We start from the raw sequence: 8539 nt of genomic DNA, 5'->3' as shown, positions 1-8539 counted from the left end.
TTTGCAAAATACTATCAGGACTAAGTTCATGATAAATTAAAGTTCAATTAATCACATTACTTAAGAACTCCCACTTAGATAGACATCCCTCTAGTCATCTAAATGATTGCGTGGTCCAAATCAACTAAACCATGTCCGATCATCACGTGAGATGGAGTAGTTTTAAATGGTGAACATCACTATGTTGATCATATCTACTATATGATTCATGCTCGACCTTTCGGTCTCCAGTGTTCCGAGGCCATATCTGCATATGCTAGGCTCGTCAAGTTTAACCCGAGTATTTTGTGTGTGCAAAACTGGCTTGCACCCATTGTATGTGAACGTAGAGCTTATCACACCCGATCATCACGTGGTGTCTCAGCACGAAGAACTGTAGCAACGGTCCATACTCAGGGAGAACACTTATACCTTGAAATTTAGTAAGGGATCATCTTATAATGCTACCGTCGTACTAAGCAAAATAAGATGCATAAAAGATAAACATCACATGTAATGAAAATATGTGACATGATATGGCCATCATCATCTTGTGCTCATGATCTCCATCACCGAAGCATCGTCATGATCTCCAACGTCACCGGTGCGACACCTTGATCTCCATCGTAGCATCGTTGTTGTCTCGCCAACTATCGTTACTATGACTATCGCTACCGTTTAGTGACAAAGTAAAACAATTACATGGCGATTGCATTGAATACGATAAAGCGACAACCATATGGCTCCTGCCAGTTGCTGATAACTTTGTTACAAAACATGATCATCTCGTACAAAAAAATATATCACATCATGCCTTGACCATATCACATCATAGCAAGCCCTGCAAAAACAAGTTAGACGTCCTCTACTTTGTTGTTGCAAGTTTTACGTGGCTGCTACGGGCTTCTAGCAAGAACTATTCTTACCTAAGCATCAAAACCACAACGATTTTTCGTCAATGTGTTGTATTAACCTTCAACAAGGACTGGGCATAGCCACACTCGATTCAACTAAAGTTGGAGAAAGAGACACTCACCAGCCACCTATGTGCGAAGCACGTTGGTAGAACCAGTCTTGCATAAGCGTACGTGTAATGTCGGTATGAGCCGCTTCATCCAACAATACCGCCGAATCAAAGTATGACATGCAGGTAAGCAGTATCACTATTATCACCCACAACTCTTTGTTTTCTACTCGTGCATATAACATCCACACATAGACCTAACTCTGATACCACTATTGGGGAACGCAGTAATTTCAAAAAAATTCCTACGATCACGCAAGATCTATCTCTAGGTGATGCATAGCAACGAGAGGGGAGAGTATTGTCTATGTACTCTCGTAGACCGAAAGCGGAAGCGTTTCAATAATGTGGTTGATGTAGTCGAACGTCTTCGCGATCCAACCGATCGAAGTACCGAACGTACGGCACCCCCGCGTTCAGGACACGTTCAGCTTGATGACGTCCCTCGTACTCTTGATCCAGTTGAGGTCGAGGGAGAGTTTCGTCAGCACGACGGTGTGGTGACGGTGATGATGAAGTTACCGGCGCGGGGCTTTGCCTAAGCACTACGACGATATGACCGAGGTGTGTAACTGTGGAGGGGGCACCGCACACAGCTAAAACAATTGTCAACTTGTGTGTTTTAGGGTGCCCCTGCCCCCATATATAAAGGAGCAAGGGGAGAGGCCGGCCGGCCCTCATGGGGCGCGTCCCAAGTAGGATTCCTACTAAGAATCCTATTCCTAGTAGGTTTCCAACAAGGGAAGAGAGGGGGAAGGAGGAGGGAAGAGGGCGAAGGGAAGGAAAGAGGGGGTGCCGCCCCCCTTCCCTTGTCCTATTCGGACTCAAGGGGGGCGCGCGGCCAGCCCCTCCTGGCCCTTCCTCTTCTCCCACTAAGGCCCATCTAGGCCCACTAATTCCCCCGGGGGGTTCCGGTAACCCTCCGACACTCTCCGGAACACTTCCAGTGTCCGAATATAGTCGTCCAATATATTAATCTTTACGTCTCAACAATTTTGAGACTCCTCGTCATGTCCGTGATCACATTAGAGAATCCAAACAATCTTCGGTACATCATATCACATAAACTCATAATAACAATCATCATCGAACGTTAAGCATGCGGACCCTATGGGTTCGAGAACTATGTAGACATGACCGAGACACGTCTCAGGTCAATAACCAATAGCGGAACTTGGATTCTCATATTGGTTCCTACATATTCTATGAAGATGTTTATCAGTCAAACCGCATAACAACGTACGTTGTTCCCTTCATCATCGGTATGTTACTTGCCCGAGATTCGATCGTCTGTATCTCAATACATAGTTCAATATCATTATCGGCAAGTCTCCTTACTCCTTCCGTAATACTTCATCTCGTAACTAACTCATTAGTTACAATGCTTACAAGGCTTATAATGATGAGTATTACCGAGAGGGCCCAGAGATACCTCTCCGAAACACGGAGTGACAAATCCTAATCTTGATCTGTGCCAACCCAACAAACACCTTCGGAGACACCTGTAGAGCACATTTATAATCACCCTTTTATGTTGTGATGTTTGGTAGCACACAAAGTGTTCCTCCGGTATTCGAGAGTTGCATAATCTCATAGTCTGAGGAACTTGTATAAGTCATGAAGAAAGGAGTAGCAAAGAAACTGTTACGATCATAATGCTAAGCTAACGGATGGATCTTGTCCATCACATCATTCTCCTAATGATGTGATCCCGTTCATCAAGGAAACATAACCATCTTTGATTAACGAGCTAGTCAAGTAGAGGCATAATAGGGACACTATGTTTTGTCTATGTATTCACACATGTACTAAGTTTCCGGTTAATACAATTCTAGCATGAATAATAAACATTTATCATGAATTAAGGAAATAAATAATAACTTTATTATTGCCTCTAGGGCATATTTCCTTCATGATCTGGCTTGTATGCCCTTAATAAAATGTTACTTGGGGGCTCTTTGTTCAATGGACAAGAGTTTTTATGACCCTTGTAATAGGCTTAAAAGCCAGGCTTAGAAGCCAGGTGTATTCACCTAAAAACCCGAGTTATCCTGCCTTTTTAAGTCCGCCACTCTGCCCAAATTGACTGGAATGCCCCGCCATACTTCTGACAGTCAATCTTATATCAGACCCTAAACTTGTCAAAGTTAAAACGACGATTGGTCATGTGAGGCCCGTCTTATAAGGTTTGCTTGAAGGTTTAACTCAGTGGCTGTGCAGCCCTTAGAAAGCACTTGAGATTTCGGCTTGGCGGCCTGTGAAAGCCTTGTTTTCCTCTTTATTATTTTTTCTATTCGAACTTTTTTGGGTTCATCTTTGTACCATATTGACATATGGTTTAAAAACCGATTCAGGCCATGTAGCCTTAATTTCTATCGCTCATCTTTGAGTATATCCATGGTTTTTTGATAAGCCAACCCGGCTTTGGACTATAAGTTGCCGGTATATGATGATAATTATATACTTGGAAGCATTGCGCTCTAAGTTTCGCGATAGTACCCCTTGTTGCATGCGGCATTTTAAGCCGGCAGAATATGACAATTAAACAGGGAATTACATGCTCAATCTTTTGGGTTGTTACCCTTACTGCATTGGTATGATAAGTCGGCAGTGTGATCAAATATTGCAGGGCACTTGTGATCTGTTTGTGTGCAGGATAATGCTAAATCTGGTGGATGCTATCATAAGCATAAAATGGTCCTTTTCCAACTGGCGGATTAGCAGTGTTGCACAAAAAAAATGTGCACGATGGCACGACAGATCAAAGTTTTACTAGCCTATTACATGACTCAGTGAGCCAACGTAATCAAGTGTTTTCAGAAGATTAAATATGTGAACCGCCCAGCGGATCAATCTTCTTGGCCTCGATGGCTTGAAGCTTCTGGTTCATCCTTCTCCGGTTCTTCGTCCTCCTCTGTTGTCTGGAAGTTTGGTGATGACCGATCAATGCCACACAAGTAAGGATTAAATAGAAGTATAATGAAGAAGGATGATGAACTCCTAAGAACTTCAGAAACCCTAATGGAGATCTATGGCGGGGAAGATAAGGTTCTTACTGGGTCCGCTGAGCAACGGAGAGGTGTCGTGTTTCTCTGGTCTCATTCAGGGTGATGCAGCGGCCAGAGTCGAGGAAGATGATGAGGTCGGCGGCGGCGGTGTTCAGATGCACAGATGCGTCGCAAGGTTGAAGACGAGAAGGCAGAGGGGGAGAGTGAAAAGGGACCTCTGGGCCTATTTATAAGGCTAGAAGGATAAGTGACATGCGCGGGAATCGAGGAGACCAAAAAAAGGATATGTGACGGTGCAGATGCCTTGATTTTTGGAGCTTCATTAAAAGAAAAGATTTATTAAGATTTAGGCTTTGTGTAATATTAATGACAGGGGATGTCATGGCGGGTTACCACAATCGCAGGAGGTGACGTCATGGCAGGTTATGAGATCTCGCAAGAATAAAGGAAGAAGGATTTTTCTAAATGTTGAAGATTAACATGAACAAGTTCAAACCAATCTCGGGCCTAATGTTTGGAATATGACTATTGGGTATGACCCGCCCAGAAGGGGTCGGGTTATACCAATGGAGGTTCATCAATACAAAGCCCATGAAGATGTTGAAAATGACGTTTCATGAAGCAGACTTGCTAAGGGCCCAAAGCCCAAAGGCGACTTAAGGCCCATAGGGGTAAACCTCCATATGTGTATGACTTATATTGTAAGGCAAGTATACTTAGTCACCGAGCCGGACACGTTGTTTATGAGCCGGCCGGGACTCGTGAGCCGTTGGGCGTCAATCTGTGTACATAAAGGGACGGCTCGGCGGCGGTTTAGGGAAGAAAGAAGAGATCGAAAGCTAGGTCAAGCGGATTCGCTCCCTAGTAATCGAGACATAAGCAATACCACCTCAAACTGGATTAGGCCTTTTCCTTCACCGCAAGGGGCCAAATAGTATAAACTCCATGTGTCCTTTGTTCCTTTTAACCCCTTTAAGCTAACCTAGTTGCGATGGCTCCACGACTAAGTCCTCACACTAGGACATATGTCGTGGCAATTCCACGACAAACCATGTCTATTTTATTTATGCACTTAAAAAATCATATATGGACCAGAAAACAAACTAATTTATCAAAGATTGTGTTGCATGGGATTGATATGTCACTTCCAAATTTTGGATTTACTGCTGGTGCATTCTATTGGAGGAATACACACATAAGGCTGAGAATCAATTTATGCCAACAATGTGTATACAGCATGGATAAATTGTTCTAAAAAACATGGACAAATTAATCTTTACAGAACGCAAGTAAGGAAAAAATGATACCTCAAATATAACTTGGAGATGAGTTCGTAAACCTGTACGTAGGCCTCTCAGACATATCCTTATACGGGTTGTCTTCATGCTCAGGTTCCTGGAAATAAGAAAATCAGTGAGAAATTTACTCTGAACAAAGAGAAGATCAACAAAAGCCAAAATCAATGCCGAACTCATCACCAGTGCTTACTCCTTAAAAAAATATCCTGCACTTACCGAGACAACATACCAATTTTTCCTCTCCTCTAATCCGGCAACTTGGAGAGATCTTGTGTGTGGCGACCTGCCTGCTGCTAAGAGCTATCGAGGGGTTGAGGGAGGGCACAAAGAGAACCCTTTGTCAGCGAGTAGAGGAAGACGCGGACGCAATCAAACATGTATCGATCCATTGATGTATAACTACTCGCTGCACTACTCGCCTCATGGACTGGGCCTCAGCTGCGGCGTTGCTTGTTGGATGGTGGATGGGGCGCTCGGCTGGGTGCGCCCGTAGGGTGCAGGTCCAAGTAGCTCCAATAATGAAGCCTTGACGGACCACCACAATGGGCAACAAGAAGCAACTTCAGGCGGTGTCGCGTCCCAACCCCACAGGCTCCAACGCGAGCGGAGCAGAAGAAGAAACGTAGACGCATCGACTAATCAAAGATTCCTCCACCACGAAATCTACTGCGGCTCGACTGCAACTTACTATTGCCAAGCAGTTCCGATAATGAAGCCCCAACGAACGACTCAGGGACAGAAGGAGGGGAGAGAAACGGTGCGGCATGGGAAGTGGGGTGCAGCGGCGGCGCCAGTGGAGAAGGGGATCATGGGAGCGACGTTGGGGGATGGAGAAGGGGATCGTGGGATTGGCTGTGGCTGCGGGGCAGCGGGTGGAGAAGATAGTTCCGAAGGGGTCCGCGAGAGCCGGGTAAGGCGCGTAAGTTTCGGAGGAGATTGTTGCAGGGCAGAGTTTTCGTCCGTCTGGGAATACTTTTGCTTGTTTAATAGTAGTAGATAGAAATTTCCGTTCAAGAAAAACACACCTCCTCTTTGGACGGGAACGTCCACTTTTGGCACTTCGTTTGCGCTCACTTCAAATCAGACCTTGACGTCCCTGTCTATAGTTGAAGAAAAAGAGGCAATTTTACACTCATTTTGTAACCACAATATATTTACTCCAATTCAAAATAAAATATAACACACATTTTGTTTTTCAAAAGTAACAATTTCGTACTATCCTGACTATTTGATTTTAAAACTATCTACTACTCCTACTTACGTGTTTCGTAAAGTGATATTTATAATGAATCAAATTATGTTATTCGTGCACCTCGCCGTCACCTCGCACCACCCTAAGGTGTCCCTCGTCAAATTCATGCACAAGGTGCATGTCGACGAGGTACTAGCTACCGAAGGTCAGGATCAAGGTCCATCACACCTTGTTTCAGATTCGGCCTTGGCGGCCCTCTCGCGTGCCTTCACCATGGCCATGTCCTTCCGCGTTCTCCTGAAGATGGAGAATGTGTTGGCGTACGCCTGGACTCCACACGTTGTTGAGAGCTTCATCGGCCACCGCTGCTCCTTCGTTCGCCTCGAGCGGCGCTCAACGTTTATGGAGTCGACCGATACCCTGGATGTGTAGGTTGTTGGAAATATGCCCTAGAGGCAATAATAAAATGATTATTATTTTATTTCCTTGATCGTGATAATTGTCTATTATTCATGCTATAATTGTGTTATCCAGAAATCGTAATACATGTGTGAATACATAGACCACAACATGTCCCTAGTGAGCCTCTAGTTGACTAGCTCATTGATCGACTGATAGTCATGGTTTCCTAACTATGAACATTGGATGTCGTTGATAACGGGATCACATCATTAGGAGAATGATGTGATGGACAAGACCCAATCCTAAGCATAGCACAAGATCGTGTAGTTCGTTTTCTAGAGCTTTTCCAATGTCAAGTATCTTTTCCTTAGACCATGAGATCGTGTAACTCCCGGGTACCGTAACTGGGTGACTATAAAGGTATACTACGAGTATCCCCGAAAGTATCTCTTGGGTTGACACGGATCGAGACTGGGATTTGTCACTCTGTATGACGGAGAGGTATCTCTGGGCCCACTCGGTAGTGCATCATCATAATGAGCTCAATGTGACCAAGTGTTTGGTCACGGGATCATGCATTACGGTATGAGTAAAGTGACTTGCCGGTAACGAGATTGAACGAGGTATTTGGATACCGACGATCGAATCTCGGGCAAGTAACGTACCGATTGACAAAGGGAATTGTATACGGGATTACTTGAATCCTCGACGTCGTGGTTCACCCGATGAGATCATCGAGGAGCATGTGGGAGACAACATGGGTATCCAGACCCCGCTGTTGGTTATTGACCGGAGAGTTGTCTCGGTCATGTCTGTATGTCTCCCGAACCCGTAGGGTCTACACACTTAAGGTTCGGTGACGCTAGGGTTGTAGAGATATTAGTATGCGGAAACCCGAAAGTTGTTCGGAGTCCCGGATGAGATCCCGGACGTCACGAGGAGTTCCGGAATGGTCCGGAGGTAAATAATTCTATATAGGAAGTCCAGTTTTGGCCACCGGGAAAGTTTCGGGGGTCACCGGTATTGTACCGGGACCACCGGAAGAGTCCCGGGGGTCCACCGGGTGGGGCCACCTATCCCGGAGGGCCACGTGGGCTGAAAGGGGAAGGGAACCAGCCCCTAGCGGGCTGGTGCACGCCCCTTGGGCCTCCCCTGCGCCTAGGGTTGGAAACCCTAGGGGTGGGGCACCCCACTTGACTTGGGGGGCAAGTCCCCCCCGTAGGCCGCCGCTCCCCCTTGGAGATTGGATCTCCAGGGCCGGCGCACCCCCTAGGGCCCCTATATAAAGAGGGGGGAGGGAGGGCAGACGCACCTAGTCCCTGGCGCCTCCCTCTCCCCCCGTACCACCTCTCCCTCTCGCTGAGCTTGGCGAAGCCCTGCCGAGATCGCCGCTGCTTCCACCACCACGCCGTCGTGCTGCTGGATCTCCATCAACCTCTCCTTCCCCCTTGCTGGATCAAGAAGTAGGAGACATCTTCCCCAACCGTACATGTGTTGAACGCGGAGGTGCTGTCCGTTCAGCACTAGGATCATCGGTGATTTGGATCACGACGAGTACAACTCCCTCAACCCCGTTCTCTTGAACGCTTCCGCTCGCGATCTACAAGGGTATGTAGATGCACTCTTCTCTCTCGTT

At 46.2% G+C, this 8539-nt stretch overlaps 1 long non-coding RNA gene across 1 annotated transcript; it reads right to left on the bottom strand.

Annotated features, from left to right (window-relative positions):
• Positions 1 to 2928: 2928 nt before the first annotated feature.
• On the bottom strand, positions 2929 to 6219 carry LOC123115674 (uncharacterized). The gene is made up of 3 exons (XR_006456696.1): positions 5526 to 6219; positions 5319 to 5406; positions 2929 to 4234 (listed from the first exon to the last, which is right to left on the bottom strand). It is a non-coding gene; the product is annotated as an uncharacterized lncRNA (long non-coding RNA).
• Positions 6220 to 8539: the final 2320 nt, after the last annotated feature.

Source organism: Triticum aestivum, chromosome 5B (genome assembly GCF_018294505.1).
Source record: "Triticum aestivum cultivar Chinese Spring chromosome 5B, IWGSC CS RefSeq v2.1, whole genome shotgun sequence".
Taxonomy (NCBI): domain Eukaryota; kingdom Viridiplantae; phylum Streptophyta; class Magnoliopsida; order Poales; family Poaceae; genus Triticum; species Triticum aestivum.
Note: the sequence above shows the minus strand (reverse complement) of the source record. Positions and strands in the feature narration are given on the sequence as shown.